The 11,999-nt window shown below is 38.6% G+C and overlaps 1 protein-coding gene and 1 long non-coding RNA gene across 3 annotated transcripts in view; one reads left to right on the forward strand and one right to left on the reverse strand.

The window, feature by feature from the left end:
- The window catches only part of jmjd1cb (jumonji domain containing 1Cb), a 109,319-nt gene that overhangs the window by 39,312 nt on the left and 58,008 nt on the right, over window positions 1–11,999 (forward strand). The gene's annotated exons all lie outside the window — the stretch shown is intronic.
- On the reverse strand, window positions 507–2,307 carry LOC128426306 (uncharacterized). The gene is made up of 3 exons (XR_008333253.1): window positions 1,806–2,307; window positions 1,150–1,247; window positions 507–984 (listed from the first exon to the last, which is right to left on the reverse strand). It is a non-coding gene; the product is annotated as an uncharacterized LOC128426306 (long non-coding RNA).

Here is an 11,999-nt window from a genome sequence, read left to right on the forward strand (position 1 = left end):
CACATAAAATCATATAAGAATATCAAATTAATTGATTTGAGTGTTTTTTCACCTAGATGAATTGGCCGTGGCCTTAAAAAATGTCATTTGGTGCGACCGTGATTTATCTTAAAATTAATTAATTTCCTTAATATGCTTTTTTTTTTTTTACAATTTTACAAAACTGTAAAGTCATTAGAAAAAAAGTAGATGCATTTCTTTTGAGTTTTTGTAAATAATTCTCATATTTTTGTTCTATAATGTCACAGTCTCCTTGTTAAATGTAGTTTACAGACTTATTTTTCCTGTAGAGCGCATAAAACTGACAAAAAATGTAAAAAAAATTCATTAATTTATGCATATTGTATCAGTGATTAATATTTCAGCCACAGAAAATTAATGTTTCACTTAGAATTTATTACAGGTCTTGCTATTATTGGTCGCACCACATGATGAGTGGTCGCTCCAAATGATATAAAAACCTCCCATTGTTTAAAGAGACCAATAAACAATAAATTCCATTCAAAAAATGTATTAAAACCAGATTTTATTCAAATTTGATAGAACTTTTATGAACACAAACATTATATATACATTTTTAATAAACAAAAACTCACAAACATTGAAGTGCAACACACATAGCTGTGAACAAACATTTCATTAAACTTTACCTGTAAATGTGGTGCACTTGGTTTAAGTCGCAGGCATTACTTTAATCCCAGACCTTTTTGAACTTTGCCCAATCTTGGACTTCCTCTTCCACAACTTCAAGGACCTGGCCTACATATGGAGGCTCATCATAGGTTACAATCACATCAACCAGATCTTGTGGAATGTTCTCCATTGATGGCGGCGTAATTTCTAGCAAAGCATTTGCCATATTTTTCCTTTCCCTGTACGCACTTGAGGAAGCTCTCCATTTTCTCTCTGTTTCTTTTTCTCTCTCTCTGTCAGCTCACTTGACTTAGCATATTGAATCTTCCCTGCTGTTTTCTCCTCTGGTAGCTGAAATCATGATGCCATAAAATCATAAAGTTGTTTTTGACTAATGATAGATGACAGCAGATGAACCTTTTAAGGAAAAAATGCATTTTCTCCAGACACATAAAGGCAAGAAGTACTTCATGTGGCTTTAGTTGTAGTTTTCAATTTTTCAAAGTTTTAACATACCTTTATCTTCTCCGAGCAAGGTACTTCGCTCTTGCTGCAGGGTCAGAATTAGCACGCTGCCTATGGCGAGCGGTTTTTATTTTGCTTGGAAGTGGCATCTGGTAAAATAAATTAAAACAGTTATACATATACATAAATAAATAATAAATGAATATTACAAAAGTGAAATTACATGCTCAAATTTGTTGGCGATATTTTATCAAAATATTGTACAACATTAAACAAACCATTGTTTCTGAAATATAAGGAAAAAATTATCAAATTGCATAAAAATATTTTCTAAATAATACTAAAATAAGTACTTTATGTATATACATCCTTAATTTAACATAAAACCACTAAAACTCTTAATCTAGGACATATATCGCATGGTCGCACCACATGATATTTGGTCGCACCACACGATATTTGGTCGCACCACATGATAACTTCTAGTTCAGTCCAAATTAACAGGCACAGAATTGGACTCCTAAAGAAAACAAGCTAAGTTAGCACAAAAGGTCACTATGAAATGTATGATCAAAATATATATTTTAGGAAATAACTTAAAATTCATAGTTTTTTTGAGGTCGCACCACATGATATCCAAATGTGGCAACTACCTACCAGCTCTTAAAAAGGTTATTTTTTTCCAAATTTGAGAGAGAGTTACAAACCTGTTCTTTCTTCCATGGGTCCTTGGCAAAATGGTGTATGATGCAACTTCCTGTCTATGAATGGATTTCAGCATAAAAGTCCCAAATTGGTAGTTTCTTGATGGTCGCACCACATGATATTTCATCAAATGGACATCATCGGAAAAAGTTTGTTTGTATACTATGATGGAAGTATTTATACAAATGCTATGCAATTGTGTACAGTACTAAAAAACACTTTGGAAATCATGCCAAATAGGGTAGAAAATAAATTTGAATAGATTTAGAGTAATTTCAAAGAAGTTTTCCATCGGCAGTCATGACCGGACGGTCGCACCACATGATATTTGACACCTTAAATAACAGAAACATTACAAATAACTAATATTTTTCAGGAAAATTACAGTGGGTACATATATGGGAGAGGTAGTACATATATATGATATTTCTTGGAGTATTTAAACCTTTCTTTTAACTGAGAAAATGTAGTCGGACAGAAAATATAGGCGTCACGTCAATGACCCTTTTACATCATGAATAGCCACATGTCTTTGTTCTCCGCAGAAAGGGACGACGTGTAAAGGTTTTTCAGAAGAGGGGATTATGTACCAGTAAAGACAAATATGTGTGAAGAAGTCAAATATCATTGATCTCTTTTAGATTGTCTTCTTAGCCTCTTTCTGACGGCACAGGCATCTATAATAACCCACGTGCAACACTCATGTTAACAAGACTGACTGGAAATTTCAATCAGCCTTAACAACAATGATTTCACCTTTTTGATGAATGAATTCTGAAAAGTGGAAAAACATCATAAAATAGTGTATGAAAATGTGTATATAAGTGTTGAGGCACTGAAAAATTCTATGTCAAGATAAAATAATCCTGGTTAATCTCACAGTGGGAAATGTTCAGTTTAACAGCAGTAGGGGTTAAACTGAAGAAACAGAAAAGGCAAAATATATTAAGAGAAAGTAGGCTCAACAGTTGATTTAACATTATTGCACTTTCTAAATATTGATATTACGAGTTAGTTTTTCATTTTCAGTGAGAGTGGTCTATTGGAAGCATCTCTGAGGGACCTGTGTGTGTATGTGGGTGTTTGTGTGCGTGAGCCATTAATGAGCACCTTGACAGAAGCTACTGATGTGTTGGCCTGGGTGTTAGAGAATGTTGCACTGGAACATTAACACCATGGCCTGTCCTCCCTTAGTCTGATAATGCATGGTTAGCTGCTGGGTTGCAAGATTATCAACTCTCTGCCCCTCTTTGTCCTCATTCATCTTCATGTCTTAACGTTGCCCCACCATTCTCCCCTGGAGCAGTTTCAGTAGTCATAAAACACACACACACACACACTCACACACACACACACACACACACACACACACACACACACACACACACAGTGTTTCTGTGAGTTTCAGTGTTTTGTATTAGTAGTGAACATCAAACGTGTCTTTGCCCACAGCAGCCGTACTTGAATTCTGCTTTGCATGATGAGATTTCTTCTTCTCTGCTCTCTCTGTCCCTGCATGATGAGATTTCTCTCTCTCTGACTCTATGTGTCTCTCTCTCTCTTCGTCTGACTCTCTCTTGGTTGTTGGTAATTGCAAGGGGAAGCCAGCCAGCAGCCTAGTGACTCAGAAGCTGCTTCATATATTTATGTACCTCTGGGGAACCATCTCTCTATCAAAGTCTGTCTCCCACTCGCTCTCCCTCTCTCTCCCCCAACTGATTGATATTCTGTAGCAGTAGAAAGCAGCAGCAGCAGCAGAAGCAGCATCATTTGGTCCGTTGTCAGGGACGAGGCACCTTGGTTACAATGTTGTTTCTGTGGTTGCTGTTGTGGTAGGCTATAGTCACTCAGTTTCCAGGCAGCGCCACTCTCCTTTTTTTATGCCTTTGGCTGGAGGCATTTCTATTTGCTGGTCAGAGTTCAAAGGTCATGGTCACTGTGATCAAATATACTCCAAGAACTCAAACACAAATGTCTCATTAGATAAAATGAAAAATGTATGACATTATATATCCAAAAGGTTTAAGTTCAGCCTCACTGGCATCATAATGACACCATAACTCAAGAACAGGAGGAGAGATTGTGACCACATGTCATAGTTGGTCTGATACTGAGCTGGTGACTCTAATCTTGGTGCCGACATTGAAACTGTGGCGATGTAGGGTTAAAGATGTGTGTGAAGATGTAAAGCTTCTTTTCAAAATCCATATGTGAAAAGTTGTCAATTCAGCATCACTAGCGCATTTATTTTGATCTTTAACAGTGCATTTTATTGTTAAGTCACAATACATGTTGCATAAGTCTGGACAGATGTTGACATAAACTTGACTGGTTGGCAGAGGCAAAAACTGAAAGGAGGTCATTCTAATTCCTTTTTGAATCATCTACCCTCCATTTTTCAGTCCTAATACAATTTGCCCTTAGTTGTAGTTGCCCGTTTCCTATCACCTTTTTGTTAACACATTCCTTTACTTTCCTCACATTCTTTACTTTTCCTCCTCCCTCCTCTTAATCATTTATTCTCCCGCCCTCATGCTTTATTTTCAGCTGTCTGTCACTGATGATTCTTTCCTCTTTCTCAATTTCATCTTCCTCACTTCTTTTTCTTTGCCCCTCTTGGCCCGTTTCCTATCCCATCCCATTCAATCCAATCCTTCATTTCCCTTCCCTGAGTCATTCCTATCCCTCACCCGCTCCTTTTTTTTTCTGTTTAATCTTTTCTTACGTAATTGAGTCTTCTCTTTGTTGTCCTCCCTGCTCCTCAGTAGTCTTTGACATTTAGGCTTAATACATTTCTTTCCATTTCTTCTCTGAACGTGTGTCTCTTGGCAGGACCTGCAGCCCTTTGCTCTTGATGACTTCACCCGATCACAGCAGTAACTTGTCTTTTTCTGGCTAAGCTGTGATCTCTGTCTGCCATGTCATTTTCTCTTTTTGTTGTCCTCCCCCCCTTTTTTTTCTTCTTTTTCTCAGTAAAAGCATTCTAATAGCTCTGCTTTGTTGCATTGTGCAAGACCTCATATGGCACCCAGGGACTCTTGCAGTGTTAATGTGTCTGCTCCATCAGGACTCTGTTGTGTCATATAAGCTAACTGATAGCAAGTTGACTGTTACATTTATGTTCCACTGCATTTTGTGGCAGTAGACAAACCACTAAAATATGAGGCATGGTGGTGTTCATGTTTCCTGTTTGTTTGAAATGAATTCATTATTTTGGTTATGACGTGATTGCCTGTCTGTGTTTGCTGTAGGCCCTAAATTTACAGAGTAAATGCAGTTTCTTCAATTTACATGCTTCATTGTGTTGTAGCTGTATTAATATAAAAATAATCTGGACATTTTACCAATTTGTTGAAACCAAAGCATTCATTATGACAAAGTGAAAAGTATGCTTCTTCATAGGCAGAGAGGTCCTAAATCTTTCCTCTAGAGTCCAGGACCTGAGACTGTTCAGTGTCTCAACAATGACCTGAAGTAGCCAAGACAACACTACGGAGTGTCTTTAGGACATGTCAGAACAAGCTTTACAGGATCAGTGAGTAACCAAACATAATCTGTCCAAATCCAGGTGTGCAAAGTTTGTAGATACTTAACCAAAAACACTGTAAGCTGTAGCTGCTGCCAAAGAGGCTTCTACTGAATTGACATTTTTTGAAAGCACGTCTTGAGTTTGTTATTTAAAAAAATTATATTAAATAAGTTAAATCTACAACACACAGAAGTGTGTGAAGTAAAGGACTCCTTTGTGAAACCAGTGCATATTATAACAGCCTGCAGCAAACACTGATGTACTTGTACTGAATAAAACAGACAGAAAGGAGGGCGATTGTGGCTGCTTGTTCCCGACCTTTGCTCTGTTTCATCCCCCATTCTCTCTCCATTTCATGCTTACCATATTGTCAAAAAAGGTAAAATGTCAGGGGGGAAGGTAAATGTTCAAGTTTAGAAAAGTGAAGGCGTCTGAATACTCCTTGAAGGAACCTGGAGCTGGCATTCAGCAATGACATATAGTTAATACTGTCTGGCTGGGCAGTCAAAGCTCAGGGACATTTGTGTTATTTGGTGTTGCACTTCGATAAAGTGGATTCATTAATAACAAACGGATGAAAAGAAGAGCAGCAGAGGCTGAAGTGTCTGGACTTCTGTTCCTTTGTTTAAGACAAGCTCTAAAAGCAAAGGATCCTACATTTGAGTCACCCTTTCAATACATCATTTTTTTTCCTCCTTAGCCACAAATAGGAAGGAATCCAATAATGTTCAAATCTTTTTGAGATAGATACATAAAGTAAAAGGGTTAATGCTTAGTTATCAATGGAGGAATAATTGGAATTAGACCAGTTTTGTTTCCAGAAGTTGCTCTAAAGTCTGGTTGATCAGACGTAATAGAATCATTCCAGTTTCCAGTTAATTAGATTATATAGAACAATAACTACTGCATACCAACACAAGAGTCCTGTGTGAAGTGAGAGGTGTTGATTCAACGTAGGAACATATGAAGACATTTTTTAAGTAGGTAACCATATGTAACATTTCCTCCGGTAGGGGTGGCTGTGTTTCTGTTACTCAATATAGTTGTGGTAAGGTTTGGACTCTGATACACATCTAGCTGTACTTTTGTTTGTTTTTGTGTGTGTGTGCACATGCATACACTTCATCTGTGTGTTCTATGTGCAAGGCAGTTCGGGTCAGGGGTTGTGGGCTTGGGGGGGGGGGGGTTGACTGGATAAAGGAGTCCTTTTAGCCGAGCTAGTCTACATGTTTTCTGTGCAGTCAAGCTCAATAAATCAGAGTAGAGTTTTTGGAGAGCAGGATAGAGCTTACTGTGTGTGCGTGCGCGCGTACGTCTGTGCATGTGTGTATGCATGAGTTTGTGTGGGGATATGATTTACAGCAGGGTAATGTTGCTGCGTCTGAGAGACAGACAGCATGCGACAGACAGACAGAAAAGGAGAAGGGTTGTGTAGCTGCATGAAAATCTCATGAAATCATAAAGTGGACTGATTGATCCCAGATCGACCGTACGCATTCAGGTCATTGCCAATGAAATTAGAGAGAAAGGAAAATAACATGTCATCCAAATCACAACATAAAATACACACACAGACGGAGGTGGACTGCTAATACACACATTCTCTCTCAGCTTCATCATTATCTTCACATCGTTTGTAGTATTGTCTTCATCCGTCCACTTTTCAGCCACCGTTCAAATTTGCATTCTGTATTCTGTATCGGTATGTGTTTTCTCCAGTTTTCTGCGGTGTTCTATTTAAAAGACAGCTAATTCTGCTCCCTCTGCATTGGTCGTTTGATTTCACAGCTCATGCTCATTGGCTGTCGGCGGCCTCTGGTGCAGCCAGCCAGAAAGTAGCTCTGCAGCCTTTAGTGATGGGCAGATTATACATTCTGCAGTATACACATTCACATATGTTCATATACAGTGGATATAAAAAGTCTACACACCCCTGTTAAAATGCAAGGTTTTTGTGATGTAAACAAATGAGACAAAGATAAATCCTGTCTGAACTTTTTCCACCTTTTATGTGACCTATAACGTGAACAATTTGATTGAAAAAACAAACTGAAATCTAAAAAAACTAAAACTAAAAAAATTAAATAATGTGCTTGCATAAGTGTGCACATCCTCTTATAACTGGGGATGTGGCTGTATTCAAAATTAACCAATCACATTCAAACTCATGTTAAATAGTAATCACTACACACCTGCCATCATTTACAGTGACTCTGAACAACGGTGACATTGCCAAATACTGGACATCCCTCCAAAATTTATGAAATCACAACAAGAAAACTGGTCAGGGAGGCTTCCAAGAGGCCGACAGCAACATTAAAGGAGCTGCAGGAATTTCTGGCAAGGACTGGCTGTGTACTACATGTGACAACAATCTTCCGTATTCTTCATGTGTTTGTGCTATGGGGCAGGGTGGCAAGACAGAAGCCTTTTCTTACCAAGAAAAACATCCAAGCCTGGCTAAACTTTTTAAAATCATACATGAAGTCTCCAAAAAGCATGTGGGAAAATGTGTTATGGCCTTATGAAACCAAGGTTGAACTTTTTGGCCATAATTCCAAAAGGTATGTTTGGCGCAAAAACAACACTGCACATCACCCAAAGAACACGGTACCCACAGTGAAGCATGGTGGTGGCAGCATCAGGCTCTGGGGCTGTTTTACTTCAGCTGGAACAGGGGCCTTAGTCAAGGTGGAGGAAATTATGAACAGTTCAAAAATACAAGTCAGTTTTGGCACAAAACCTTCAGGCTTCCGTTCGAAAGATGAAGATGAAGAGGAATTTCACTTATCAGCATGACAACGACCCAAAGCACACATCCAAATCAACAAAAACATGGCTTCACCAGAAGAAGATTCATGTTTTGGAATGGCCCATCCAGACCCCAGACCTGATTCCAATTGAACATCTTTGGGGTGATCTGCAAAGGGCTGTGCACAGGAGATGCCCTCGCAATATGAAAGATTTGGAGCCCTTTTGCAAAGAAAAGTGGGCAAATATTGACAAGTCAAGATGTGCCATGCTAATATATTCCTACCCCAAAATACTGAGTGCTGTAATAAAATCAAAAGGTGCTTCAACAAAGTATTATGTTAAGGGTGTGCACACTTCTGCAACCAGGTTATTGTAAGTTTTCAGTTTTTTATTTTTCACCCTAAAATATTTTAATTTGTTTTTCAACTGAATTGTTCACGTTATAGGTCACATTAAAGGTGGAAAAAGTTCTGAAAGGATTTATCTTTGTCTCATTTGTTTACATCACAAAAACCTTGCATTTTAACAGGGGTGTGTAGACTTTTTATATCCACTGTATGAGATGAGATGAGAGATAAGCATATAGTGCACACGGACAGGCAAAAATGATCACGGAGAAGAATGTTAATTTTCTCCGTTATTTTTAGATGTAGTCTTAGTACTGATATATTCTATACTGAAACATATTTTTATTTATGTTACTAAAAATAAATTAGAGGTTCATCTTGGTCTTCGAGAAACGGAACGGTTGAGATTCGGTTCCAGATTGGGACTTAGTGTTTCAGTCTAACTACAACAAACTGCTTTCAATTAAGTCTGGAAAGGTGTAACATTAGTAAATCCAGTACAATGTTATTCTTCCAATATAAATCAATCAGAAATTCAGCAGAAAAAAAAAATCATTCCCAATCCAAAATAACCTTCTATTCTGTGTTGTTGGCCTCATTGATTGTGTTGTTCTACATTGTGTTTTCCAGTGAGTATTTATAACCAATGGCCATTTACAGATATTTGTAAAGAAAATGTTTTCTGCTCAACAGACTTTATTCATGTCCAGACAATATTACATTTTCGCTGTTTCTCTCAATATATTTGAAGTGGGTTCAAATGTCTACACGTTGTGTTAATATCATCTTCTCCTCACCTCGCTGTATGTAACCTGACCTACAGCCACAGTGTTCAAATGCATAGCAGGGTCCAGTCTAACACTGTTGTGAGTGTGGAAAAAAGGGTTGTGATCACATTGAGTCAGAGAGCACTTTATTAGGAGCACCATACTAATACTGGGTTGCTATCAAACAGCCTTAGTGACATGGACCATTATCCTGCTGGAAGTAGGCATTACAACGTGATAAACTGTGGCCATAAAGAGATGAACATGGTCGGCAACAATACTTAGATGTGACATTCAGACCATGATTAATTGGTTTGACAAAAAAACGTTCCCTGCACCATCGCACCACCAGTAGCCCAGACTGTTGACACAAGGCAGGTTGGCTCCATGGATTCAGGGTTTTGAGAAATCCAGATTCATCAAACCAGTTTATGATTCTTCAAAAAGGTGTTCCCTTCCACATAGCTCCTTCTCACTGGATGTTTTTATTCATCACCATTCTGAGTAAACGAAACCTCAAGACTGTTTTGTGTTCAGACAGATCCTTGTGCCACATCTGAAAACTCAGAGACTGTGCCTAACCACATGTGAGCGATTACAACGGAAAAAGGCGGTCTGCTGCATCTCTTTTCGTTTCTCATTTTCACAAGTGAAGGTTGGACTTTCACTGACTCTAAGGTGGGAATCAAACCGCTTATCCCCCAGTAAACACTTCACGAGACAGGCTAAATAGAAACTAGGTACATAATTCTCTGTTTCGTGTTTCTTTGTGTCGGTTACAGGAGAATAATGAAAGAAATGCATTTAAACTAGGAACAACCTTCCACAAGATTTCAGTATGTTTGTTGCTTAGATTGTACAAGTATGCAGTATTGTGTTGTTGTTTAGCAATTGTAGAAGATATACAAATAAATACATATAAATAGGCAAGTTCAGTATATATTTATGGGGAGATATGTTCCTTTAAGGTTCTCGATTAATGTGTATGGATGCTGCGGACAAGGTGTGGTTTGGGTGAGATGTGACAAACTCGGTTAGCATCTTCAGCTGCACCACTACAAATTGTGAAACCTCTGCAAACAGCACTGAGCTCCTGAATCATTTAGCCACACATACTCACACACCATCTGCACAGTGTGCAGCAAGGCAGTACTGGGTGGCCTCAGTCTGAGGTCAGCTTCATTCTTTTGTCTAGGTCAGTGTCTTTAGTAGGTGCTATCAGCAGGCCTTCAGAAGAATGACACAGCCTGTAGTGATGTAGTGATGGTGAGAGCTGATACTGATCAAATCTGATGCTGTACTGTATTGTAAGTGTGGCATCTGCTCCCCTTTGTTCTCTCCCTTTGTCTCTTATTCGGCTCACTGTGGCTGATAGGAGCCTACAGATTCAGAGCTGTGTGTGCGTGTGGGTGTGTTTGTGTGTGTGTGTGTGTGTGTGTGTGTGTGTGTGTGTGTGTGTGTGTGTGTGCGCGCGTGTGTCTCCATGGCCAGCGCTCACTGCTGCCTTCCGTTACTGTGGCAACAGACTCAGCAGACACTTTTCCCTTTCCTTGCATGTGAATGTTTTTCTCAACGGAACACTGTGCACTTCTTTGTGTAGACACAATCCGGTATCATCCCTGCTCTGAACGTGTTTCGGGTTATGAATATTCTTGCCAATGGTAATCAGTTCATGCAGACAGATGACATTGACATAGGGTTAGAACTTGTCTTTCTCATCTTCACTTCGTATTGCAGCCAATATCATGCTATTTGACAGTACATAATCATTTCATAATATATATGCATATGGTTGATTGATGTACAGATGCCAAGACTATGCCCTATGCTTATGTGTGATCAAGTACGTGGTCTTTTCAGAGCTACATGTGTAGGCACATACATTAAGTCCTACGTCACTGTTGGCGACTTTGAATAAACTTTACTTGCCAAACCCTAACCTTTACCCTAACCTTGATTTAACCCAAAACTTAACCACTGACCATAAAATCAGCTTGTCCCAAATAAAAGAGACACAGTCATGCACAATGTCACATGCACACACATGCGTTGACATAAACATACAGAGAACAGGTTTATCAGGAAAGGTAGCATCCCTGTTGTTCCTTGCAGAGAAGCAGTCAAACAATTAACATTACAACAAAAATAATAATGATGAGGGGGGTGTAGAATGATCAGGTGCAGTATTGTGATAAGTGATGTGTGCTCTTTGGGTAGCAGGTTGTAGATGAGCCCGATAAACCTGAGGCTGTCAATAACTCATACAGTAGGTCTAATTATGGCAGATCTCCGACTGCAGTCCGATGTTATCCATGGAAAATGGGCTTTGGTCGGGTTATTGGTGTTCCTGCTCTCTCAGATTAAATGCATTTATACAGTTGTAATGTTAGAGAAATGTATCGATCTTCAGTATACTTATGATAAATTAGAATCTTATGCAAAACTAACATCTATTGTGAGTTTCATTGATTCCAGCCTTAGCTACAACATATTTCTCATAGATTAAGCACACATGCTCTGCTTACCACTTGGGCACATGTATTTGGGTCTATATTTGCACGTATTCAGTAAATTTGTGGCAATAATACTAGATTAGAGTTTTATAAGGTACAGTCAAACTACTTAAAAAAACAGAGGCAGGGGCCTCACCAAAATTATATATCTTTAGTAGTTTGAACCTGAAGATGTCGCCTCAGACAGGGACATTGTGGTGATCATTAATAGTTAATAGGAATAAAGTTGATGAATCAGTAATGAAATTATTAATAATTAATAGCTGTGTCCCTAAATGAAATTACA

Source organism: Pleuronectes platessa, chromosome 21, assembly GCF_947347685.1.
Source record: "Pleuronectes platessa chromosome 21, fPlePla1.1, whole genome shotgun sequence".
Classification (NCBI taxonomy): domain Eukaryota; kingdom Metazoa; phylum Chordata; class Actinopteri; order Pleuronectiformes; family Pleuronectidae; genus Pleuronectes; species Pleuronectes platessa.